At 39.1% G+C, this 26856-nt stretch overlaps 1 protein-coding gene across 4 annotated transcripts in view; it reads right to left on the bottom strand.

Moving 5' to 3' along the window:
* The window catches only part of casz1 (castor zinc finger 1), a 170392-nt gene that overhangs the window by 111711 nt on the left and 31825 nt on the right, over positions 1-26856 (bottom strand). For all 4 annotated transcript variants that reach the window (XM_084918122.1, XM_084918121.1, XM_084918124.1 and 1 more), the window contains one exon: positions 22748-22833. The gene's annotated coding sequence lies outside the window, so the exon portion shown is untranslated. The remainder of the gene's footprint in view (positions 1-22747; positions 22834-26856) is intronic.

The raw sequence follows: 26856 nt of genomic DNA, 5'->3' as shown, positions 1-26856 counted from the left end.
TTTGAAATCTGGCGACAGTGCCAAAAATGTCTCGATCGTTGTGTGCTAAATGATTCAAAATGTTACAAACTGCCTGAATGAGAAAAGTGACAGGAGAACAGAAATTGGAATTCCATCCAACAGACTTTATTAATGTATCTAATGTGTCACATTAATGCAAACTTGATGCTGGTACCCTTTTAGCATTTGGTCATTTGAAGTTTTTTGTAAACAAAAATGCTGTTTCTGTTTGTTCGCTTTCTTTTAATCCAAGCACTTTTCCCGAAAAGTATTTCAAGTATGAAGAAATTTCAGGTATCACGTTGCAAATTTCTTATCCTGCTTCCGGAAGAAGGAAAGTAACATTAGATACTCGGGCCTACAAATCAGCAAAATAACTGTACTGCACGGTACACATCCGCCACTATAGATAGGCCAAGCATATTCATACCCAAAGCTTAACAGGACTCTGCAAAGTCTTGAGCAAACGTATTGCTCGTGTCTGAATCTGTCAGTGTTTGTGTGTGCACTTGATGTCTGTTTGCATGCCGACCTAGCCTCAGATTGCTGTTTGAGGATGTAATTGCTCTGCTCCTCTCCTCCTCGGAGTGGCCCAGGATGGATCTGCGCGGGCTGTTTAGCAGTCAATGGCCGGTGCAGATTGTAAACAGATCTCCCATGAATTGCGGGTTTAGCGGTTTTGTGAGTCTCTAAACAAGGTTCTACCGATAACGCCATTCTCTCCCTGACAAAATCAGCCACTTTGCTGCAAGGGTGTGATTTGAGAGGTGCCAGTCAATGTGATTGACACTATTAATCCCCCACAGGAGCGAAGAGGTGGAGAAAACAAACCATGCCCTTATAGAAAACATGTCCCTGTTTAAATCCTACTTTGGGTAAATATTTCACCTATCCATCTAACTGTGCAGAAGAGTCAAGCATGCGCTGGTAGGTGGGAAAGAGTTTCAACTGCATTGCTGACTAAACCTATGTTTAAAAGAAACAAACAGACAAAAAAAGTTGCAATCTTAGCATAAGTAACAACTGAACACCCTCACACACATACATACATGCACACACACACACAAGCCCCAGTATCTTAAATGATCTGCATAAAACCTATGAGAAGAATATCCAGCGTGTGCTTTCTAGCTCACAAGCTCATCCATGAAACTTAAAACTGAAATGTGAGTGTTTCTCTTTGCTTTCCAAAATCACTCTTGATTTGTATGCTGTCATCCTGATTAAGACCTGAGACAGTTGCACAGCACTGACATACAAAGCACACTGTGGCTTTTCAATTATAAATTAAGCTCTGCTGGCCAGTAGGAAAGCAAGTCATCAAGCATTAAGCACACATATTAATTTTCAAAGAACTAGTGGTAATGGGAACATCTTGGAGACAGTGGCGATGACTTGTCTGAAGCTGACAGGACACTCATATTAAATACTTAACCATAGTGGGCGAAAAAATCCTTTTGTAGACAGTTTTTAAACATGCATGCACCCTTACCCATAATGTACAGTGTCAGGGCGAGAAAGTATTCAAGGTGACATCACAAGTCAACCCATGTCTAAAAACCGAACCGCTGATGGAAAATTTTAATTTCATGGGAAACGCTGCGGGAGCTACGATAAGACTAATAACAGAAGCGAGACAAACACTGCAGAGTCCACCGTGCAGTTTGCAAAGCTTTTTGTTTCCGTGATGTGTTTGACAAAAGTACAGAAAAAAAATCACTAATGAAAATTACAATTGCAATTACAGGCCAAACTCTTTGATGTAATCTGGATTGCTTTCAATTATATCATAATATTTCAGCAATTAAATCAAGTATCTTTACAAAAGGCAAAGTGGCCTTCTGGACAGATTTTAATGTCCCTAGTTCCAGTTAAAACTATAATTCAATAAATAAAGAGGTCCTAGTCACAACAAGTGGTAAAATGTGATACGGGAAATCTGAAAATGCCAGCAAACTTTTTTTTCTAACTTAAGGGGACTAATCATTTAATTAACCAGAGAAAAATCAGTCACCGGATCTGAAACAGCAGCAATTTTCATTCACCAGTCGACCTGTATGATGGACTAAAAGAATATATGCACTGTGCCAGACTATATGTGCTGTTTGTACATGTGCAAACAAGCCTAGCTGTGAAGTTACCCAGTGCAGTACAAGCAGAACCATGTGATTTCTGCTCTGTCCATCTGTCCATATTGTAAACAATAACTCTGACTTTTAGACTTTTACCAAAGTATAAACATGCTGTGCAAAAAACAAAAATGGTACTGAGCGCTTCCTGAGTTTAAGCACTGCCTAATGATACCGTTATTCTATATTAAACACATTCAGCAGTCGCATAATTCCAGTAAAGGAACAAAGCTGAAGCAAGCGCACGCGCTCTATCATTTTTTTCCTAACAAACGATGTAAAAATGGTCCATTATAACAAGGAACAAAGAGGATAGACCCCATGTTACAGCCAACCCCTCACTGATGCCCTAGTGACTCGGCCAGCCACTCTCCCAAGGCCTACTCCTTGATTAAATGCATAATCCACTACTCCCCATCCCCAATGATTTAGTGTGCCTTTAAATCAGCTTGCGCACACATAAAAACCTCAAATAAAAATCACCAAGAAAAACCATTGCACTCTAACTGTTCTATTAAAATGATACCCGGCCCAGCCTTTCTTCTCTGCAATAGCGTTTATTCCACATGAATGCATATCTTCATTTTTTTCATAGGTATGCATATAAAATATTTAAAGTTTAAAATGTCACAGTTGAAACATCAAATGCGGGAGTCTCTTATTAATCAGCAAGGATTGAGGTTCTCTTTTAAGGTTATAACCCTTTGAAAGAGCAAAAATTACATTTTTGACCTTGAAGATGAGACAAACTCATAAACGTAAAATAATTTGCAGTTTAAAGGGGAAAGAGATATCAGTTACCTCAGCCAGCAGTGCTCTGGGTTGTCAGGGGAAGACCAAACAAGTCTCATTTTCATATTTACATCCAAGCTGTTGAGATTAATTTGAAATCACATCAAGAAAAAAAAAAAGAAAAGAAACAAAACTCAGAGAAAACATCAAAAGGGCCAACTGTCAAAGTTTCAAATCCACAGGGCCCTAGCTATCTCCAGCGTGTGAAACGCAGACTTTTTTCTTGCAGTTTTATTAAATGGTGCATGACATTTTCATTACTCAAGGAAATTAAATTGACTAATTTTCTTACAAGCCCTGTACGTCTGCTATTTTAGGGAGGTGCACAGAAGAGAGCAATTGTTTCAACACCTACACAAAAGAAATGCAAACACGGATGAGCTCGGAGAAGAAAAGTGATTTCAAAGCTTTTAATGAGGAACTTTAGGGTTTTGCTCCTTTTCTTAAAACTGGGTTTTGATCACATCCCCAAGTGCTGATTACTGTTTGTTCATTCATTTTAGAGCCATGTACAGCACGGCGCGCTACAAACTGGAGCCTCCATTTTTCAATATATTGACTTTGAAACAAATTACAGCTTTCCAAAAATAAAAATTAAAAATTAAATAGGATGCATTAAAAAATCTGGGTCCAGGTTTGAACAAGCAAGAACACACATTTACTTGAATAGGCTGGAGATTTAAATAACAACACGCTGGCATATTTATATATTACACATGATGATAAAATGATACATCTCAATGTAACTGTAAAGGTGAAACCTTTAACCTGTGGATACAGACTTTAACCAGAATTTGTGCTCATAATCCAAAAATAAGCCATTTGTTTTGTTAACACACAAACATATTCATCATCAAAATGATAACAATCATCATCAAACATGGTGTCACACTAAAGCACGGTTAGGGAGATGGCTCCAGTTTAGTATTAAAGATTTAATCCATAAAGAGGACGCTTTGGTCAAACACGGCGAGGACGGCGAGGAAAATATGGAGTCAGCCAGGACCTCGACATTGCCTCTTCTCTGGAGATGAAAAGGCTGATTACCTTCACCTCTCAGGGGTGTAAGCCACATGGCTGACAACATCATTGGAAAATAGACTACTGAGCTCCTCTGGGCCCTATAACAGCTTACATTTAATGTGGGGGGAAAATTCACACTAAAAAGGAGTTGACACCACAGCCATACTCTCATATTGTTGAATGCGTTATGAAGGAAGCCACTTATTTCTTGATGCTGGTTGTGAAACAGTGATGGCTGAAAAGGGATTTTAAAGACTGTGTAGATAATATACTGGCAGCGGGAGTTAAAAAGTGCAGTTTGAGTAATGCAGATTGTTCTCACTTACTTAAGCTGCATTTCTCCAGTCATCTGGAAGATTTTTCCTCATAGAAAGAAAATTCACATTAAAGTTGACCTCAAACGCTCATCCTGCAGCGGAGCCGTCCAGTGAAAGAATCTACAAAGACAAATTTGCTGATTTCCAAAAAGTATTTGCCTAATTTTAAACACAATAACAATTCAAAGACGGAACGAGCGAAAACGAAAAAGTTGAAGCCAGAAAAATAATTAAAACCAAACGAGCGAATGTTTTTAAGTTCTCCACAGTGTTTCGGTGACACACTGTGCCATTGGATAAAAATAAATAAATAGACAATTTAAAAATGATATCCCAGTAATCCTCTGATGAATAAGCTGGAACCCTCTGTGTGACCTCTGTGTTCATCAACAGCAACCACAATTTAGTGGCTGCCTGAACTCTATTTCAAAGGTTACTGAATTAACTTAAAATTACTTACAATGCTATTAAAATGCTGAGCTCTTTTGTTGTGGCTTTAAATTAATTTAAAACCTCAGCAATTTGAAATATTCTGAGACATGTCAGGCGGGTGAAAAAAAGAAAAAGAATGGCAGAAGTTGGGCTTTCTCAATGCTTTTGGCTTGGCAAATGCTTGTCTTGAATGATGAGAAAAAGAAATTGGGCTTAACTAGAAACATATGGTATTCCACTGGAGAGGAAGCCTTCGTAAGAGGATCATGGCTGCGTAATAAAAGGAGACAGGAAAAGGGCACGTGTGGCGGTTTGGGTGGATGAGGAGTTTTTTTAAGGCGAGCTGGAGCCAGAGTCTTTTTTTGAAAGCTGCATTGGTGTCCTACTCAAACCCTCTTGATCAGGACACAGAAAACTGAATTAATAACAGAACACTGCAATACAGACAGAGACCTGGACGCTCGCAGGAAAACAGACAAAGACAGTATCCGTGGAAAAGCCAGGCAGTTACACAAAACAGTCAATTCACAATTTCATCTTTTTTAATTTTCTAATTAAAAACAGTCACACTGGATGTAATGTTTGTACTATACGCATTTTTTAAAAATGAGGATTTAAATTAATCTTGCTTATGTCGTCTCTATGTTCTATTTAATTGTCTTACCTTTAAAATGTTGGTGAAACAAATTAACGCAATGACAATATTTTTTAATGTCCGATCCAATCCCAAGCATTTTCTGGCATTAAATGTTTTTGGCTTTGACCTTTTTGTAGTGCCCTGAAAGAAGTTAAAGGCCATTACAATAACAAATATCGCAAATTATTTAAATCTTGTGTACCTAAAAACTGCAATTAATGGAAAGTCCACTTGAGACTGGCTCAAATAGTGAATCGATCCCCCCTCATGACAACTGTAATCAGGATGAACGCTTATAAATCACACCCCTTTAAATTATATTTAAAGTCATATGTAGCTGAATGGTTCCACCTTCAGTGAAATCACCCATTTTTTTGTTAAGCCCCATTTTTTGAAGTATTGGATATAATAGTTAGAGGCGGGTCTGACTGAAATTGCACACTCATTGGCTACTGACTTGTGACTGACAACTACGCAAGTGAGCATAGGGTTTCATACCACAGTAAATTCTCCATTTTGGTATGATGAAGATTTATAAAACATATAATTTTTTTACTCAGTGTGACCCAAAATGAGTGACTGAGTTCATAAACTCAGCAGGAAAGTGTTTACAGCAGTCATCACAGAAAGCTGCTTTCCCATAAACTTACCAGAAGTGTTTTTCCAATCACAACTATCTGATGGTGTTTTAATAGCATGCAGGTTTAACCCTTTAAAACCTACCATAGAACCAAGTCCGCCAGAGCTTATATTATATTTTTTCATGATGTAGTGCAATTTCTGGGAGCATTTCAAGTTGATATACATCAATACAACCATTATAGCCCAAATTTTAATAATATGTATGCATTAAGTGCATAGTAATTACATAAATTGCAAAAAAGTACAATAAACTACAAAAGAATTTAAAATCGTTTTTGTTTTTTTAACATATATTTCTAGTTAGAGAAATTTAAGAGGCTTATCCCTCAAAACTGTAAATACAAAAAAGTTGCACAAAATAGTTTCCCACCACAGGAAATTTATTTTAAGTGTCTTCATAGTTTTATTTTTGAAATACACCAATTTTTATATACTGCAGGAAAAACGAAAATAAATATTATAATGCAAATTTGCAAAAAAACAGCATATGCATCAAAATAAACTATTTCCAGCAGTGCAATTTGAGTCCTAAGCATCCCAGAAACGACACAGAAAGTCATGAAGTCAAACATAACTTTTAAAAACACCAGTATAGGCTCATAAGGTCCTGATGGTAAAAAACTACATTTCGGCAAAATGACGTCACTTCCAGTTTCGGGCAGGTCATGGCGGACATGCGATAGTTCGCGCTGATGGACGTAGGAAGTGTTACAAACAGCTGATCGGATCAGCAAAGTGTGTTTCTGGAATATTATGTTTTTGTTGCTGCAAGTGTTTTTTATGCAGTTTTTGCAAAGCCATATGTGGAAGGAAACTGTGACCTAGGACAAGCTGATGGCATAAGATGTAAGTACAACTCCTCCGGTTTCATATGCAAAAACAATTATTATAATTAATTATTATATATGGTCAGAGTCTATGGTTAGTCCACTAACCAATAGGTGAATCCACAGTGGCTACACTAACAAAAGATTTTTCCTTAGCATTTTGGATTATCAAAGAAAACATTTATGATACTGACGCATTTTGTTCAGCAACTGACACCATCTTTCACCACAAATTAAATCCCTATTACGGTATGAACAACCTACACCAAGATCACATGGCCTCAGTGTCACAACCACAAAACTTCTGTTTGGTAAAAACAGGAAAAGACCAAAAGGTAATAACTCATTTCTAGACTTTTCATTCCACTCTTTAAAAATCTGTTAACCATTTGTGTTTCTGCCTTAACTACTGTTAAACCTACAAATAATTAATTAGTGGCAAATTTGGACACAGTGTTATGGTATTTCTATATATTAGTTTATACTAGCAAAAAAACACCCTAAGGTTGGTTTTTGCCAGGCCTGTGGCACTTAAAATTCTTCATTCTGTGAATTGGCCATAATATATAGAAAAATCCAAATAACTGGGATTTATAACCTTTTCAAAAACATAATTGTATGTGTGAAGATGTCCATGCAGTTTTGTTCATGGCCATTAAAGAGCACATAGATATGCATATGCAAACCTATGCTGCAGTCATTATATTAAGATATGTTATTGACAATAACAAAAGTCACAATGTCTCAATCTTAATTCGCAATTACACCCAAGCCTTTTTCCATACGTTGAGAAGTTCCAGTTTGTTATAACACAGTGACATATAATTGGTTTGTCTTTGATGTCAAAACTCCACAACTGGACACATATTTTTGAAAACAGCCATGGCTGTTTTAATGATTAATATCAGTCATGATGCACTACCATGTAAATATCAACAAAAACCTTCATTAGTAGGTCAGTAGCTAAAGGGTCTTGGGCTTTTAGCTTACTGGTGTCTAGTTTGTAGTACTCAGCACTGGGGCATATGTCTGTGCTGTAATCACAACAACAATCTTTTACAGATTGCCCATAATTAGAAAAGCTCCTCTCCAAACCAGCTCCATGTTAAGAGCATGATTGCAGCCAAATTGAGCAGTAATTTGTATGATGTCGATGTGTGCTGTGTGAGGGGAAAAGTCTGATGTTTTAATGCCACTTTTATCAGGCCTGGTTAGCCTGCCTCATTCAAACTAAGCGCATGGACCTTCGGCTGAGACTGGGTAAAGAGCTTCTGTATTGCATCATAGTAAAACAGACATCAAGCTTAAATAAAAGGCTAGAAAAGGCAGAACGGGCATCCACGTTTTCTGGCCTCAGTGACCCCAAGAGACCCATCATGGATGCTAATGGAATCACTTGCCCTACTATTATACAAAAACCTAAACATCACCTGGCTGGCTGTGTGTGAAGGACAGATGCACTCATTATTATTCTGCAATGCTTATCAAGGCCGTGCTACTGAGCAGTCCAATAAAGACTGCCCAGTTACTGTACATCAGACATGTTAGCAAAGTAGTAAGGAAACTGGAAGATTTTGGGTTTTAAAAGTATCTGTAAAACATATTTTGCGATTGCGGTTTCAAAAACGTTGCTCTGTAGAGATGAAACAACAGATGAATGAATAAATGAATGAATGTGTATCTAGATTGATTTTATATAATCTTACAAAATCAATTATGAATCAAAGTTAAGAATTTGAAGATAAGAAAAGGGCAAATAAATATAAAGTAATTCTATATTATGTTTAGTGAACACAGTATTAGTACACCTCTGGTAGAAGGTGTTTGCCATTATATAATGAGAAGTATAATATTTAATTATTATGCTACGTCATGCAATGTATTTTTAATTTAAAGCCACATATTACATAACTAAATTCTTTGACAATTACAAAGCTCTGTATAAAAACACTAGGCTATAAAAATACGAAACCCTTTAACAGACTGAAAAGATGGGGCAGTGACAAGCTGTATCAACACAGGCCTGAGAGAATGTCTTCTTCACCCACCATAATTACCGCTGCCAATCCAGAGTGATTTTATAATTCCAAAATCATGACACTTCACAAAGACACTGTAATTGCATTAGGATACTCTTTCAGTCTTCAAATGTCTATTTATTCATTTTTTCCAAGGACCTGTCCTGAAATATATCTGGGGGGGGGGGGGGGGGGGTTCTGAAAGCCACCTCATGAGAAGATGAGGAATTTTTCATGAAAACATAAAAATTTCCACTTGAGATCATCACTTGCTCTCTACTCTCTGCTCTCAAAACATCCCAGAATAGTGCAATGACATGGTGTTAGATACTTAGAGCATAATTTTGAAGTCCAAAAGCTAATAATAGTCAATAAGGCGAAACCTCAAGAGTGTCAGATTTACATGGCGTCACAATAGATACAATTTTTTTTTTAAAAATAAACTTTTGGATCTATGCCGAGTTGCAGCTTACATCAATGTTTGAGCAGGCTCACAAAATATATGTAGTGAAGACTCTGGACTTGCAGAAAGTAACATTATGATGCCCTGTGTTTTTTCATAAACATGGAATCAATAGTTGATTTATAACCAAAATATGTTTTGAGATTACTGACATTGGCATTGATCACCCCATCCTTATGTCCATCCAAGGGGTCATGTGTGCCAATTCTGACCCCCCAAAAAAACCCTCAAAGTATTCCAGAGAAGTGAGAAAAGGTGAGCTTAGTGGCCGTACAGTGTGACTTTTACCACAAAATGAAATTGGTGCCTTCTGGAAATGCCAAGCTCATGAGAATGGGATGAAACTGTCAGGTCAGGAAGGTACAGCTGTCACCTATCATTCTAAATGTAAATCTACTTTAAGTGGACACTTTTTAAAACACACTGTGCTTGTTGAAGAGTGGCAGGTTTACATCCACCCATAGCGCTCGGCAGTGTTTTCTCCCTCACTCTAGCCAACAAATTTGTCAGAGCCAAAGGTCACAGTTCACCACTGAGAAAATACATTCATGACAGGCTTAAGTTACTGAGGATGGTGCTGTTTTCTGGTTAGTGACTCCCAGCCAAATGATACCATAGCTGCACAGCTAGATAGTTGCTAAGGTCGTGCAGGCCTAGAGACTGGACGGTGACCCCCTGGAAACATCTGGTTGCTAGGGAAAACTGTATTTTCAAACAATTGACGAGCAGTTGCTGGAATTTGCTGACTGTCATTAGGGGAAATCAGTCGCAAAGAAGGGTCTGCTCCAAAAACCTCCTGATGATTGATTTGGGCTCAGACAGCCACAGTCTGCACAGTAGTTTGCCAGCCAACCGCAGAGTGGTAGTGAAACTGTGAAAAGTGTGACAGTCTCTGTTTCTGGTGTGCATTGCACTCTTCAGTTTCACTACCACTTCCATGCAATTCCATCCAAACTACAGGTGACGTAGCAATCTGCTAGTGATCAAAGAATCACAAGGTTTTTGGTGCAGCATGTTTCTTTGCAATCAATTTCAACTAACCAAAGCAAACAACCTCCGGCAAACAATTGGCAACTGGTTGGGGAATACACATTTTTCCCTTGTGAGCTATGATCACCAGGAGGTTCACTGACTGCTCTCTAGACCTGCGTGACTGCCTGCGTGGATTTAGCAGATGATTTCACAGTAACTGCCGGTATGCTCTAGCAATTTTTCCATAGCGACTAATAGTTGCCAGGAGTTTGCAAGGAGGTTGCCAATTGGTCCCTAGGCCCATGTGACTGGAAACCATCACTGGAAACAACATGATAAAAAAAAAAAACACCCCACTACAGTTGTTTGAAAGGTAGCACACTAAAAGTATGTTTGATGTAATTTCCCAACAGTGGCAAGTTTTACTGGACTATGTTTGTGGCAGACACCAATATACAAGTCATGTGCTTTTTGCTATCATAATGGGTTAAACTTTCTTCACATTTTCACACACTTAAAAAAAGAAAAATGAAAATGAAATGAAATAGAGGTTGGCTAGTTTTCACAAATGTAAAACTGCATTCCTGTGCAGATGTTTTGCAACTGCTAAATGTTTGTAGCTAGCTAGCATGTATACCTGTATAGGTTCTCACTCATCCAGGTCATTACAGTTTTTTTTATTATACATTAAAAAAGAAAAAAACCTAAAGAAATCCAGTCGTCTTCTTTTCAAACTCTTAGATCTTACAACGGATGCTAATGCTAACAATCAATTAGAAGTTAGCATTTGTTCTTTTGTTTTTTGCAAATTAATTAGCATATTGCAAGACCCATGCAGTGCAAAGATCACCATGTCACAATAAAACAAGTCTTGTTCTTACTGGGCAGAACAGAGATAAAACATCACAACCAGTTACACATGGCACCCACATAAACTGGCCCGATCTGACAGTTTGTCAACGAGAACATCTGACATGCTCTGTTCAGGTTCACGTACTGCAAGACCTGTAAAACAGCTTTTCTACAAATAAGAATATCGCTTTGTCTTTCGTTATTTATTATTAATTTCCAGCTAATTCTTGCAAATCAAAAGAAAGAAGAGTCATCTAACAACCAACATGAAAGTTGTGCTTTGTTTTACACAAGTGCAGTGAGCTTCAGATCTCTGTTACATGTTACACCATGGATGCAAACAGTCTTCAAGTGCTTGACAAAGTAAGCCCCAACGTTTATCTCTTGAGCCAATCTGCCCATTCGCCTCTTCAGAGTTACGCCTGTCTTGTCATGACTTGTGGTAATGACACGACTATTACATAGCTGCTGCTGGGTAATGAATTATTACCGTTTTAAAGTTTGTTTTAAATCCAGAGTGTTTGCAGAGGTACTGTATGTATTCAGTTTTGCCCTTCAGGTGTTTATGAAGAAAGACTTGGAGCACCGCAACCATTTACAGAACTGGAAGTCTAATCATATCAATGTGAAATACAGTTCTTGGGCATACTGCTTTCTGGCCAAGTGACGGCTTCAGATCTGCTCACTTAAGAAAATTGATGAGATCATTGCCAAAATGGTGCCCTTGACAGACATTGAAATGATAGCAAGCGTTAAGTTTTATGCGATGTAGTTGACTCCAACATAACCATACTACAAGCTCTGATCAACTAGTCAACCCACACGGCACCAGCAGAAAACGGCTGATGTGCTTTCCTCTGTCATGCACAAAAGGCACATTTACTTCGTAAATCAGCCTCTCTTCATTTAAAAAGCAACAATGCTGTGCTAGAAGTTGGCTCTCTATTTACTCCTCCAAGAAGTATCATAAATACAGACACAAAAAGGATTCTAATTGAGAAAACTCCACTTTATTTGATTCATCACTTCAGCAGCCTGATTGTTTTAGATACACAATTGCCACACATTTGGGACTCGAGCAGAGGAAGAGGGAGTGGCAAAATAATATTTAAACAAACAGACAAACATAAAATATTTCTGGATGATGCTAAAATCCCTGCAGAGCACCAAAAGCATGGGGCTTAAAGATTTACTGCAGTCCTCTTATCTTTCATTACTGACAAGTGTGAAAGAGAGGCAAACATATTCTACTTTCTGCATTTCTGTTCTGATCCCAGTCCAACTCGATTAAACATTTGTGTTTCAGAGGATGTGTCAACTTCATTCTCAGAGCACTGCTTGCATTTAGGAGAAAAAAAGGGAGGAAAACTGTCTCAGAAATTAAGTTCTTTAAGACCATCTTCCCCCTCTTCTGTTCTTAATAAAAGATCTGTTTCTTTTTGTTGTTTTTTTCTCATAAAGCTGTGCAACGTATGAAAGCCCTGGAATGAAAGCCAGTACAATAGCTTTATGAAACAAAGGCAGGAAGGAGATTGAGGGGAAAACAGGGGGAAAATGGCATCATCTCTAAACTTAATGAAACAGCATCCTTTCATTTTTTCTGGTAATTATAATAAAGATGGAAAAACATAATAAACGTCTCCCTGCCCCCACCTGCTAACAGTAATTATAATAGACTCAACAATAAATGGTAAAGCAGCACAGAGCTGCATCTTGGGAATTCTCAGGGGTCTGTGGATTAGCTTGAAAAGCCTGAATGATTAAAATACACTAATTAAAATTTTGTGTTCCTTGGTAACTCGTCTTCCAGGGCCCCTTGTGCTGGCAAAATGGGAATAAATGCGACAAAAGCAAATACTCTTTTGGACCTGAATAAATAAACAAGTCTAATCAACTTAATGTTTTTACAGAGCGAGTTACATAAAAACTTCCTTGATGACCTTTCCTCGTAGCCGTACTTTGCACCCACCAGGACAATAGCAAGTATATTTTGACTATGTTGTTCTAATCAAGCAAGACATGCCAGACAGGTTAGATGTCTAATTATGCTGCTTTTGATTAGGCGGTTCAGCCTCATTGTGACTTCTAATTGTTATTTAGACAAAGTTTGACATCACTGGACAAATAACTTTGTCAGCTGCTTGAGGCTGAAGAGGGATACTCAAGCTTCTAACTTTTGTACACAAACCCAACAAAAAAAAAAACAGCAGTACATTAATGACAATATGTTACAAATCACTGGTTTGGAGACAGTGAAATCAATTTTGCATTTTCAGATTTCTGCACAGCGTCTAGTATTTATCACAAGTGTGATGAGCAAGGCAAGTGTACTTTTGCTATGCACAGTTTAAACACCAGACATGCAGGGCTTTGTCTTTCTCTTACAATGGGTAATATTCAAAAACTGGAAAAATTAAATCATCTTTTTGGGGGGTTTTGGTCTTCCTAAAGAGTCTCCTGCAAATCGGTACTTTGGCTTTTGTAAACTCTGTGCGGTCACTGGTACTTGGCCCCCTTCTGCCAGGGTGTCAAAATAGCACCTCGCTTCGAAAAAACGCTGTAATTCCTGCTGGTATTACCGAAGAGGCTAAAAAGATTCAAAAAGCCTGCTCCCAAATTTAATTACCTTTGCAGTTAACCACAGCTTAGCAGCCAATGACCTGATATTTCCACTGAAGACTAGCTAAGGGGGGATGGATTGGAGACGGACGCACCGAGTGGGCCACAGAGACTGCCATGCGTGGCAATCCAGGGCGGCTCAGAGCCATCCGGTGGGCATACTCATTGCCAGCAAAGGCAACAACAGCACACATGTGGCCCTATCTTCTGTTGGAGTGCAAATTAGATACAGTTGATTAAAATATTGAGTCATTTCACAGTCACTGTTGGGGGAATAAAAAGAGTGTGAGTACTGAAAATGTACTGTGGTGTGTGTGTGAGAGAGAGAATATTGGTATGAGAAAAAAAGTAAGAGAGAGAAAAGAGAGCTCTCTTAAATTTGTACATATTTCTCATTTATATAGATTTCCTTTGACAAACATGCCCTTTCCCAAAGGACAACTTTGAAGCGCCCCTGCTCGCAATATCAAAGAATTCTCAGCAATCACTCAGTACATATATAAGTGTTGTGAAGAGCAGCGTGCAGGGTTATATACCGGTGCTCATGAATGGCAGAACGGTATCCAACATTCAACATCGCGTCCACCCTCCCTCCTTTTTTTTTTTAACTAAAGAAAGAAAAAAAAGTCCCAAGTTCTTTGTTCACTAAAAAAGTGAATATGATTTGTGTTTTAAAAACTTCTGCCTCGCTGCAATATAACAAAAGAAAATTAACACTTTGGGGTTGCCCTGGTAACCTAATTGCATCACAACACTGCACACAGGAGCCAAAGTAACTGAATTTTGATGAAAAGGCGGTGATAATTTACGGCATTGAGAAATTAGTTGCCGTGGCGACGCGTTAATTACATCTCAAATTAACAATGCAAGTGTAGTGAAATTAAATATAAATCATATTTTCTGCATAAATTACAGGGGTTGATTAGTGCGGGCGCCAGGAGAGAGAGGTTGAGATTCCAAGGGCCTGTCACATCCCCTCCCTCCCTCTCCCTCTCTCTCTCCCTCTCTCTGTCTTTCCCTCCTCCTATTCCTCAATGCCCCCCCCATCCCCCCTCCTCAGCCTGACTGGTTCCCTTAAAGACAGGGACTGGATTAGTATAGCTGGCCTGGCATATTAGTGGATTTGCATGTTTGTGTGTTATCTGTCCACAAACACTTTTGCACATTTTTGCCAGAACACGTGTTTTGTTGTTGCTGTTGTTTGTTATGCAAGTGCATGTGCACAATTGCAATTTTGTACATCTGCGCTGAAACCGTAAATTCTGCATACGTGTGATTGTTGTACGGGCACGCGTGTGTTTGCCTTTGCTTGGTGCTGCAGGGACAATTCAGATCTTTGAATCCATTTTACACTGCTCCATATTGGAAGACCTTCCACCAAATATCCATTTATATGTGTCAAATAAATATCCATCTGCAGTCACACCCAGCCTCATTACCATGATGCTCAGTGAACACTAAAAAAAAAATCAGATTTCAATTAAGAGAATCCAGTGTATACAAGTTTCAAACGTGTGCAATGTCTACCATATAAAACAAAGCGTCTCGATATCTGAAGACTGTTTCCCACATGCAACATGCCTGGCTGACTGACAGGCTATGTGTGTCAGCGGGTGTTTAACTGTTTATCTGAGGTTTGTGTAGATCTAAGAAAGAAAGAAGACACAGAAAGCACAGCAGAGAGGGAAAGTGAGTCTCTCCTCCCCTCGATTCCTCATGTGGCCCAACTTCCCTTTAAGCATCACAAACAAACCTCAGGAGTGATGTCAAGGAGGGAGGGTGATGGTGGGGGTGCTGAGCTGAGAGAGAAAGCTGAGCGCAAACAAAACAGCAACAGGAACCAACTTCAGCCATCTAAATTATTCATATACCAGATGGATACGTTTCCCCGGGATTTCACACTAAAACACAGCTATTCAGCTTCCCCGCGCGTCGCCGTGTCTATTCAACGGACGGCGCCGGGAATCAAGATAACTATCACTTTATCTAAATCATTTCATGTCTGATTCATATCAACTTTGAAGAGTGGAAGCCCCTCGACACCGTGATCTCACGTTTGTTCTATTCCACAGGCACAATGAGGGGGGAACATGTTCTCTTTCCTCTATCTTCAAAGATGTAGGCAATGCTATGACCTTGTCTGAAGGATATTATACAAATCAGAGGGTCCTTAGAGACGCGTGTCATGTATATCACCGACTACACCTCGCTCGCTTGATGTGAGCTTGTAGGCAGTCCAAAGGTTCGGGGATCGAAGGAAAAGGCAACATGCAGTAAACTGTACTATTGTTTCAGGTGCTCTCCTTATTTACTTTTCAAACTTGTGTGAAGCTTTCAAGGATAATTTGGGAAAATCTTGAATGTCCAGTTGTTTTTGTTTTGTTATTTGTTATTTTTATGTTATTATACTCCCATGAAATCACAGTTAAATACATCTACAGTGCATACAAAAGGACAAAAAAAAGCATAGCTCTAAAAAGGTACAGCACTAAAAATGAGAAAATATATAGAGCAAGTTCCTCCAGTTAAATTTTTATTTACTAAACAGGACAGAAAAATTACCTGAAGGAGCAAAACTCATCCAAGTTTGTATAAAGTCTGTGCATTAGTAAAAACCTTCTAATATTTCAAAAGTATTTGATAAAAATAATGACACTTGGTCTAAACTTTTAGTCACTGCATCACTCATGAAAGGGACTTTCTTCTTCACAAGAGGTCACCGCAGCAGGTAGCTCTGTATGTTTGATATGGCAGATTTATTTATTTATTTTTTTTACACCTGATGCCCTTCCTGTCACACCCCCAAAGGCATTCGTGTCTCCTCCCAAGAGTGAACCGGGAATCTTTCCCGTGTTAAGCAGTTGTGTAAACCACCAGAGTAAGGAGCCTCTAGTCATAAAATCAGACACTGAAAAAAGGCTTAAATTTCAAAAGCTTTGAAACGTCTTTAACCTTGTATACTTGAATAAAAAGATACTGTATTTACAGCAGTTTAGTGAAAACTAACAGTGTCACATTTTAAATACACTATTAAGTTGGAGATTTAGATTTGGCATGCAACAAAACATTCCCCATTTCCCTGGGTGCAGCTACTAATGGGCAGGAAACTTATCATAAATACCTGCCTAACTAATCCACCCCTATAATAATTACTATGTGCCATTACATTCTACCCTCCACCCGATGTCAACAAATTTAATTTTTAACGCAAACTGTCATGCCTCATTTCATACACAGTAACTTCCTTTGCTGGGACAAGGAGGTTGGGATGACCTCAGTCCCTCGGGGTGCTCCTCTGCTATAGTCATCCATTTGTGAATGAAGATGACGACTTTTAAAAAGGACAAGACATCATTAAGAGAATAAGTAGCCTTTCCAGCAGTCTTTTTTGCAACCCCCCACCACCTGGACGTAATTCCAAAGCCTTAAAACAGAACCGAAAGTGGTTGCGAGTGGGAGGGGTGGCGATTTAATGGTCCAATAATGTCTCAGTGTCCTCCTAGGGTGGTACAAAAGAAAGTAACGCACTGAGACTGACCAGTTTGTTGATTTAAGAGGCAGTTAAGGATGCTCTGAAAGTGCCCACATTGAGTGAAATAAAGCCCTATATAAGGTGATGCAACACAGCAGCCGAAGTGGATACGCTATCCACACAAACGGATGAATTCTATCAAAATACCACATGTCAGCGTATGACACTGAAACCAAAGATGGTCAAATGACATTTATTTAAGTGGCACATCTTCTACTGTAGATAGAAAAGGTCAATAAAAACAAGTCGGGGACTGCACTATCAAGCTGTAAATGCCTGTGTCATCTGTCCCTATTTGTCGCTCTTTTTCCGTCCTTTTCCCTCATGCTTCTCCTCTCTTTCAGGTTACTGTCTCTCACAAAATGTTAAGTCTAGCAACATGGCAGGCGTCGCAGGCGTCGCATCATCAGTCATCCTATGCCTAAACATAGGACGAGCTGCAAGTGCGGCAGGCGCAGCATTACTCGACCCCTATCTTAAATCTGCCACTGTTTGCGTTTAACGGGAAATTGGCAACTAAAGTTTTGAAATCTGAACCAACAAGCCGAATAAAATCAGGTTTTAAATGTGACAGGGTTCGCCTAAATGTCAAATAACCTAGTGTATCAAAAAGAAAAGGCAAGACCTTCCCAACAAGTTTAAATAAACCCTGCAGGATAATGCTGGCTCTCCTGGGGGAACCAAAAGCTGATGGCTTTGAAACAGGAGGGAGGGTATTTTCAGCGGGGCTGCCCAGCATGTGAGATCCTGTATGTCTCACAGCTGATCTTGTTTTATTGAAAGGTTGTTTGAAAGGCCCTGAACCCAAGACACCAGTGGTCATGTTTGTTTGGCTTAAAGAGAAGCAGCATTCAAAAGAGCAGCACAAGTAGTCAGAGTACACAAAGGAAAATGAGATGGGTTAGTGCCCGTAGTAGCTCGGAAATACAGGCAGGGAAGATTTGTAAAAATTAATAAAATGGTCTCAATACAGCTTCAATTACAACCTGCTTCGAATGCGCACGGCACAAGCCGAGCTTAGCGCTGCACTGTGCAAATAAGTGCCAAAACCAGCGCTGTTATCAGGTAATGGAGTCAGTGGGAGAGAGAGGGCCTTTGTGAACTTGACACTCCCATTAAGCCCCTACTGGAAAGTGCAGTATTTGATCAGGAGATGGGAATTGAGCAAAAATGAACTGAAACTAGATCCCACATGACTTATTTTCCTGTTGGCTCTCAGCTTTAGGTGTCACTCAGACTTAATAAAGCTTTCAGATTTTCATTTTATCACAGAAAATAGACTGGGCAAAAATAAAATCACTCGGTTTTGCCTTAATGGAGCTAAGTAATGGCGAGGTGAAACTGACACAACACATTTTGTCCATAGTAATACCATCAAAATGAAAGCATATTCACTTCTTGAGTTTTCCAAGAATCAATTCAAACTGAATATTGCCCTTTTCCACACACTTTATTTCATAATGGTTCCAACAAATACAGCACTTTGGCAATAGCCTGTCACCTCGGGTGATACCAACACAGCTATTTCAACCTATAGAGTTACAGTATTCTCTAGCCCACACTGAGCCTCCTCCACCAACCTATAACTCTTATTTTATTTCCGCACTTTATACATTAGAGGTACATTACACCCATCCCAGTAGATAGGATGAGTCCACTTTTACACCCAGGTGTTACATTGCAAGGTTAGGTCATTCGGATGGCTATGACCTTTGATGGCTCCATCTTCATTGAAAATTATCTGGCGATCTCCGCATTGACATGCACACGGATGCCCTTGTGCTGTACATTCACACTATGGTGATAAGAGCAATTCACTTGGGAGACATTATGGAAATGTTCATTTGGGAATTACGAATTATAATTAGAATGTATGGCCACATTTCTCTGTCTTAAGTATGGTGGGGTTTGCTTGGTTTTACAGGCACGGCACTAAGAAGCGACAGCAGGACGTTTCCTGCATCTTTCCTGAACTTTTCCTTTCGCGGAGCGTACGGCTGCTGTGTTTATCATTCAAGTCTTCTTTAGAGAAAGCTTTGCTTTTAAAGAAGTAATTAGACCAAGTAAAGTGAGAGGAAAAATCCAACTCTGAGTCCCGAGTGTTCTGGTAAGCGATTAATTATTCTGAGGAAGACAGATGTTAAATTGTGTATGCCCATCAGCGCTAAGACTTTCTGAAGATTTATCATTCATGTAAATCATGAATAAAATATTTCCTTGTTGTGAGAAAATGCTACATCTGTTTGGCGCATCATTTACTCCCGACTGCAGGAAAATAAGCACACAAATCTGACCTATTAAAGCTCGTTTTTGACACACAGCGGACAAGTGTTTGAGGTATAGAGATTCAAATCTGTATGTTGTTTGCAAACAATTGTATGAATGTCGTCCCAACTGAACCAAACTCTTCTCCTAAGGGGCCTCGTGTATAAGGTAAACTAGTACTGCATGTACACGAAGCTTACGTTTTTATTATCTGCTCAAATGTATGAATAAATAAGCAGAAACTGTGAAGCGAATGGGATGGTGTCATGGGGATCAGGGACAAGGCAATGGTGGTGGCAGAGGTTGAGCCACAAGCCACCGGGACGGCAGCGTCTCCAATCGCCCCTGGCGACCATCACGTTGCCATGCTCCGGAACAGACAGGCCTGCTCGCACAACAGATGGAACTAATGATGCGAAACAAAAGAGATCATTTCACCGTGGTCCTCTAGGAAGCCACAAAGAGAGGCTTGGAAGTTTGAATGATGGGATCAGGGGACTTGCATGGGGTTAGATATGGATAGCCTTTTTTTTTTTCCAGGAGGTGCTCAGATGAATAGGAAAAAGGATCTTTGATGTTTGCTACTGAAAGCACCAAGTTTAAAAGGCGACTATGAAAAAAATAAGAAAAATGGAAATTAATGTTGAAGCTCTGCTGATGATGCCCAGTAGGGATGGGGTATTTATTTTTTCCTAGATAAATATCAGGTCACATATCAGACATCAGAGCCTCGAGGTAAAATTTTCAATAATGGAGAAGACAGTTGTGAATCTGTAGTTGTAAAAACTTTTTAGCATAACATGTTTAACGGTTCAGTCAGTTTTACAAATAACCTTAACTGCAACTAAACACGGTATTAACCATAAAGTTTTCACTTCCTGGTTGAAACTAAAACTCGTTTCAGGTCAGCTCTTTCTACGGAATACTTGGTGAAGAAAGAAGAATTTCAATTCTAACATTTAAGGTAAATTTGTACAAGAAAATAATATCGAAACTGTCTACCAAACATGGCTTTTTCCTGCCGCTGTGTTAGATAACGGTTATAAACAAACGGCCGTGTCCTGAACAGTCAAAAACAAATCAAATTTGAGCTGAGGACATTTGCATATCCTGAGGGACAGGATTAGATTTAGAGGTCATGTCTTACGAGCCAGTTCTCAACAGATGCCAATGTAATGTTTCTATGTCAAGTACATTCCATTGAAGCCCAGCCTGTTTTCCCAAGTCCAACAGTCAGAGAGAGGGAGCGCTGCTCGCTAAATGCAGAACGTGAACTGAGAGAAGCCAAACACCTTGGGATGGGATTTAACCAGGATGGAACAGAGTAGAGCCCAATCCATGCCCATCCACACATGGAGGGGATCACTGGGAAAAGTTCAGCTCCGACGCTGACACAAACAGCGGAGCAAGGCCTGTATTAGAGTCAGGTTAGCAAAGATAACACTATCAGCCTGATCCCCATGGGTACCAAATGCCGGGCCTTGCTGGCAAATAAAGCTACAGTGTCTTGACTCCTTGGCACATTAGCTCTGATTACAATGACCTTCATTATATCAGCTACCCTTATTACAACACGTAGAAGGCGTCTCTCCCCTGGGCAAAGCACAGTGGGGGAAAGAGTGAAGGAAAGTGTGGAGATTCACTTGTAAGGACTGAGCTATGAAAGCTAAAGCACAGACCTGTGCTGTAGTGCACAATTACCACCTGTGAAAACACTCATAACAGTCACAACTGATGACTAGTCACTTCACTTGAAGAGAGTTTGTAGATGTATTATTCAATTCAGATTCAAGTGTATCGCAGTGATCTCCTGGTCACTCAGATATAATCGTACTTGAAACATGAGAACTAATTTAAACTTTTATTTTGAATCTATGATTTTCAAACTCAAAACTCTGAAGAAGCTTTCCAACGCAATACCAAAAATATGTGGGTTTTTTTTACATTACTAAAAATGGATATCTTGACTGAACCACAAACACTGTGTGAGTTTTAATAGATTTCACGTGTGAATAATAACATGCTTGACTATTCAAGGATTTGCCTACGGAGGCAGCCAACCCCTGCTTAATACGTAACAATGTCGTTAACCTCAATTTCCTGCCTAGTCTGTCCCTCCACAGGCCACATTGTTAGCTTGAGGAAGCTCTTGGCAAAGACTACCGCCGTGGTGGTGACTCTCATTCAGTCTGACCACCCTGCAGATACAGGGATTCTCCCCCGCAGACCTGCTCATCCCTCCTTCAGGCCCCTCACTGTGCAGCTCACCCTCCCTCTTTGTTGGCAGGTGACTCAGAACAACAGATGTTGGCCTGGGAGAGCCGCTACATCGCAATCACCCAGCTCTGCCAACATGCCCAACACGGGATGAGTCGAACTGTGGGGGGTTCTCAGGACCATCCTTTCAGCCAGCAGGGGAGAGGGGGTGGGGGGGTTGTTTATGTGCCGAGATACAAGGAGGTAAAGGAGTGGGCAAATCAGCTTGCTTTGGATTAAGAACAAATCAGCAGATTTTAAGAATCACATCAACACCTATAGGAGGCGTGGGATACCGAGCACTAAGCGACACACACAGTATCGTTTTCAGCCTCTCATTCACATTTTTTTGTCAAAGCATAATTCCTGAGGAAGAATAAAGACATAAAAGTGATATAGCCAAGAGTGCACTTAACAGAATCAGAGTTTAAGCCATGTTGATCCCCTATGACAGTATGTTAAAAAAAAAAAGCAAATAAAATTGTAACTTAATTATAGATTTATAATGAGCCACTGCACCACTGCCAAAAACAAGTCCCATACCAAGGCAAACAGGCACCTGCTGAATGCTCTCTGCTCATGGGTTTTCATAGCTTAATTAATCTATGCCTTGGGGTATCATGACTCGAACGTGCTGCTTCTGTGCATGTTTGAGACAATTAAGTTGCTCCAAGAAACAGAGGTGCAACTTTGACATGGAGCAAAGACAGCAATACCGCACATTGCATGACACATTTTGTGTTTTGCGAAAGTCAATTATCCAATAATTTGTTTCCCACTGAAGAAAACAGAAAACTAATGACAAATGTGCGAATTGCTTTTTTTTTCTTTTTTTTTTTGGTATACAATTGAATTACAAATCACCTGGGCCGATCTGTCAAAGACAGGGAGGAAAGCCAGTGCCAGTCTTTTTTTACCTATATTTGCTATACCACATAAAAATGGTGCATGAATAAAAGTTAAAGACTCACCTTCCTGTTGAATAATGTCTGCTGAAGACTAATCCGCTGAGGAGTTATCGCCTCTGGCCGATGCTCACTCTACTGCCATCTGATTTCTGTAGATAAACATAAAACAGCTGTTTACATCACATATAGTCCGTTTTTACATCACATATAGTTTCTTTGAAATAAGAGATTTAAAGCATTTGCGCAGATTGCAGCAAAGATGCCATTACCAATGTTGCAAATAACAAACTGAATGTAGAGGTTAATATCTTCAAACCACCAAGTCACTCAAATGTGTGAATCTATGGGACAATAAAGTTTATATAAAATTTAGTTTTTATGTCCAATATACAGTATTTAAAATCAAACTTCTCAAATCAAAATCAACTTCTTTTTCTCTTTTGTGTAGAAACCTCTCTGTGGAGCAGTTTTGCATTCAGTGATGCAGCTGGTTTTGGTAAATAAAGGGGAACCAACTTCTTATGATGGTCAAACAAAACAAGCACATCAGTACCCCGTTTTCTAAAGGCTTTGGCTCCAGAAGTGAACTTCCCATTCATTTTCATTTATTGACGAAAATCCTGATGTAAAGAGTTTAAAGGCTTGAACCAAGACAACCAGCTATGAGTGAATCATGACCATAAAAAGATTTGATATGCAGAAAAAATAAAGGGGAAAAAAAGACCAAGGTGCAAGACTGTTTACATGATTACTTGAAAGGCATTACTCATCCCATAATGCATTGCAAATTCCACAGTATCCAAATTCCACAGTATCTTTAAGCTTTATTGAAAATCAAACCTTATCATTCTCATAATGTTTATATGGTTAATAATGGTGTTAAATATTAATAATAGTTTCGAATCTAATTTGCATTTTGTGTTTTGTGTAGTAAAGCATAAATCAAAATATCATCCCTGACTGCAAACACCTCTTCGGCAGTTTCTTAAATTGGTTTGTTGGGCTTGGACACTTCCATGGTAACAGCGGCGTCCACCAATCAGAGATGACGCTGTTTTTAGTTTAGTCCTTTCCATGACTTTGCAAACAAGCGCACTCGGAGAGAATGACTCGCCTCAAAGGGCTGTTCTAAAACACTGATGTTTTATGATGTTTTTATTACAACATCCTGACGTCAACTTGCTTTTATAACAACACCCAGAGATCTGAACTTTGACCTATGACCTTAAAGCATTACATAGTAAAATTATATATTTTATTATCTTTAGCCATGTGATTGAAGCAGAATTAGCTGACTTCTTCGGCATCAAATTTGAGATTTTAAGACATATTCGTGCCATGTGTGATTTTGCTAAATTTTATGTAATCGTTGTGATGTTGTCGTGTGTTGTACAGCTCACTCAGATGACATGATGCCCATTGTGGTTTCTTTAAATGTTTTTTCAAGGGCAACTTTGATATGGGGAGCAAACAGCCCGGTACTCAAGGCTACAACTTCCTAGTATATTGTTGTGAAATTTGAAGACGATCCATAAATAAATTATACATTTCATGTGAACTTGACCTTGATCTGATTTTCACCAAAATTAAATTAGCTCATGTTTTACCACGACACAAAATTTGAGCACGATATCTTGAAAACTGTGGCTGCTTGACAGCTAACGAACAGAACCAACTGCATACTTCCTCCCTTCGGGGAGAGAATAAACTGCATCTTTGTTAAAACAAGGTGGATATCGCACAGACTTGTGGTTTCTACAGGAGCACATGCCATCATTTCACAATGCTGTAGCTCAGAGTAAGTCTGCTTTGGATGGTTACAACATTACTGCTCATAATCAAAATCCTTACGGAAAATATGAATGAGATTTTCCATTTTCGGAACCTCGCTGCTGAGCTCTGTCAGGCGTCTCACTGTAAGGCTTAGTTAAGGCAAAGTAGAACTGCAACTATGCAGATAGAGTTTTGCTTTGTTATTACACAAAACATGAAACAAACATTTGAGTGAGCACGGTGTTTGTATGTTTACTGAAAAATCTAAATGGATATGGTAATGATTTATTGATATAAAATACACTATAAATAACTGGCGACCAAAATGAATTAGGACGAAAGTATAGAATTCTCACAACTGCTAATTACCAGCTTGAATGAGCCTGATAACTAAAAGAGAAAAGGTATTAAATGCAATAATTATTACTATTGCTAATTACATTTCCAATTATGTAACTAATGAGAACAGCTTAATTATCAGTACATTGGATAAATAAGAGTTTTGCTTTCCACCATTTGTGATTGGGGTGGTGATTTGGCCACGATATGAAGGGCAAGTCCTCTGAAACGCACAAGAAAAACGCTGTAGCCCTTTCTTCAATGGTAATAAAACATTTAACATGTAAATTAAATGCATATTCATTTATAGATTTGATTATGTCCTTTGCACTGTGTGAAAAAAAAAGGAAAATCAGATATCAAAGTTATCGCAAGCCAGTATTTAGGCCTTAAACAACTGCATTTATCATTCAGTGCAAAGTCATTATAGCTTTTAAACAAATGGGCAGCTGCACTTCACTTTATTTTTATTAATTTATACTTAAAACCATCTCTGCAGAAAATAACTAAATTTTGCCTGAAATTTCTTTAAAAAGAAAGAAAAAAAGAAAGAAAGAAACTCAGCCAGACAGAAAAATATCAGTATTGTAAACGTGGAAGCTCAGTAAGTTATATTATATAAGATTGGGGTGCAGCAGCAGACTGTGAGCATGCAGAGGTCAGCCTTCCCTCTTGCAGGTTATGAGCTTTTTATCACTGCCTAATCAATGTCGGCAAGTTTAAAAAGACAACATTCAGGATTTTATCTAACTAAGAGATTTTCTTTCATGATACCAGCTTATCTGCTACTCTACGTTGAAAGAGGGTTTTGTGCACATGAGGGAAAAAAATTAAAAAAGGAAAATGAAAGTATCTCGTTGGCGTAGAGGCCAGGCACAAGCCTAGAGAAACAACGATGCCCAGATCCATCCAATAAATCTGAATCTATCTGGCTGATGGTTGCCATCATCAGCACCCATACCCATACATACGCCCACCTCCTCCATGAGGTAAACTGAACCCCACGTGGCTGCATCATGCTCAAGAGTCTTGAAACGGTGCTGATATTTCTCACATTCCTTGAGGGCGTTGCTCTAACTTTAGGAGAGCGGAAGTGTTGCAGAGGGCCATGTCTAAGTGCCAAGCAAAGGCACGATGGATTAGAGTCGTATCTTCCACATGGCTGCTTCCTAATCCTACCATCTGAGGTAAACACAGCACCAGGTGAGGCAACACGCCTGTCTGAGACACCGCTGGAACACAGAGGGATCTCCTCCTCAACACCCACGGGTCTGCTACTTCCGACTACCATGAAACACAATCACAGTGGGTTGTAGCAATAACAGGGAAATTATTCGTTTTCTGGTCTGCCTTTAATTTTTAGGCTGTACGCACACAAAACAGCACAGCGTGTCAAAAAAATGAACAGTTGGAAGTTCTTTTTTTTTTCTTTCAGCGAGTGTTTACACTTCTGTTTTTAAGAGCAGAACTCGAACATCTGGTTGAGCTCTTTGTGTTTTTCGTGTTTTCTAAAAGTGAGCAATAAGGTGATACTTCAGCGTGTGTCACCGCCGAGGAATGCTGCCAACTTTAGTTTCAAAGTCTCTCCCTCTGGACTCAAAAGCAGGACAAGAGGAGGAGCAAAAACAAACAAAAAGCTCAGAGAAACATTCAACGTGCGTGTTTAAGATAGAGACACTTTTTTTTGTTGTTTGGTTTTTTTTTTAATATCTGGATCATTACGTAGAAACAGGTTTTGATTTGTTATGGCATGACTGTTTTTCAGTACATTTTTCACACATGACCTCATGATGTGAAAAAATGTACACACCCATGGAACAGGTACTTGAGGTAAAAAGAAAAAAACACTGACAGAAAAAAACAAAACAGAACTTAAAGATGGGTATTTCACAAGTAAATTAGGTTTGTACTTTGTGGTACGGTATTTTCCATTACAGGCATGACTCATCTATGAATAGTAAAGTACAAAAGAGAAGGCACTGACGCACAGTACTTAACATTTACCAGAATTGTTCAAAAAATTCAAATACATTCAAATCCAAAAAATAAGAAAGAAAGTG

The sequence above is a fragment of the Perissodus microlepis genome, chromosome 20, assembly GCF_051167445.1.
Source record: "Perissodus microlepis isolate ML-2025 ecotype Zambia chromosome 20, ASM5116744v1, whole genome shotgun sequence".
Lineage (NCBI taxonomy): Eukaryota > Metazoa > Chordata > Actinopteri > Cichliformes > Cichlidae > Perissodus > Perissodus microlepis.
Note: the sequence above shows the minus strand (reverse complement) of the source record. Positions and strands in the feature narration are given on the sequence as shown.